The sequence below is a fragment of the Nanorana parkeri genome, unplaced genomic scaffold (assembly GCF_000935625.1).
Source record: "Nanorana parkeri isolate BGI_ZX_2015 unplaced genomic scaffold, ASM93562v1 scaffold1490, whole genome shotgun sequence".
Taxonomy (NCBI): Eukaryota; Metazoa; Chordata; class Amphibia; order Anura; family Dicroglossidae; genus Nanorana; species Nanorana parkeri.
Window position 1 is genome coordinate 472,348 of NW_017307758.1, and position 1,139 is coordinate 473,486.

Below are 1,139 nucleotides of genomic sequence, written 5' to 3' on the forward strand. Positions count from 1 at the left end.
TGGCTGGGTAGGATAAACACCCTCAAAATGATGATTCTCCCATAAATCTTATTCTATTTCCAAATGCTACCTATCTCCCTCCCCACAATGTACTTCACCACATTACGATCCCTATTGTCCAAATTCATTTGGCAACGCAGGAAACCTAGGATAGCCTATTCCATTCTCTCTAGACACAAACGGGCTGGGGGCCTCAACGTGCCTGATTTTAAACATTATCACAAAGCAGCTCAATTAGTTAGGCTCCTAGACTGGACGTTCAATGCCCCCCATAAAGGATGGGTGACATTAGAAGTAGACTTGAGTAATACCCACCTCTCAGAATGTATCTGGACTCCACCATATACACGGACACTGTCCCCTCTGACTTCCCCCCTCACTCTCGCCACACTTACAACATGGGATCGCTTACATAAAGCTCATGACTGGCCATACAATTCAGTTTTATTACCACTTACGGGTACGGATTTCTTCCCTCCCGGAAATAATGACCCCCTCTTTTTGACATGGACGGACTCTGACTGCTTGCGCCTAGAACACGTCCTCCACGGGACCTCACTCTGCCCTCTCCAGGTTCTGAAGGACAAGTGGGGCACCCATCCGATGGACTTCTGGAGATACAGACAACTACAACATTTTGTTATGTCTCTCCCGAAGCCACTACGAGTGAGAGGTAATTTTTTGCCCTTCGAATCATTATTGGGGTCACCGACTCCCATACGTCATGGTCTCTCTGTCATTTACAAGATTCTGTCGGGAATCACTGGAGACCAGCCCCCGTCATACCTTGGGAAATGGGAACAGGAATTCCGAACACCCTTATCCCTCTCTCAAAGGTCCAAGGTGCTGCATATGTGCTCCTCTGCATCCACGGATAGCTATATGATGGAAGTTAACTTCAAACTTCTCGCGAGGTGGTATCAGGTGCCCACCATCACCCATGCCATCAACCGGGCAAACTCCCCGCTGTGTTGGAGATTATGCGGAGCTCAAGGCACGTATGCTCACTTATGGTGGGATTGCCCGCACATACAACAGTTCTGGGGGGACGTCACCCGTCTCATTTCCACCATTAGCGGTATACCTACACACATGGACCCCTGGCTGTGCCTCTTCCATCTTAACCCCCTTTCAATGCG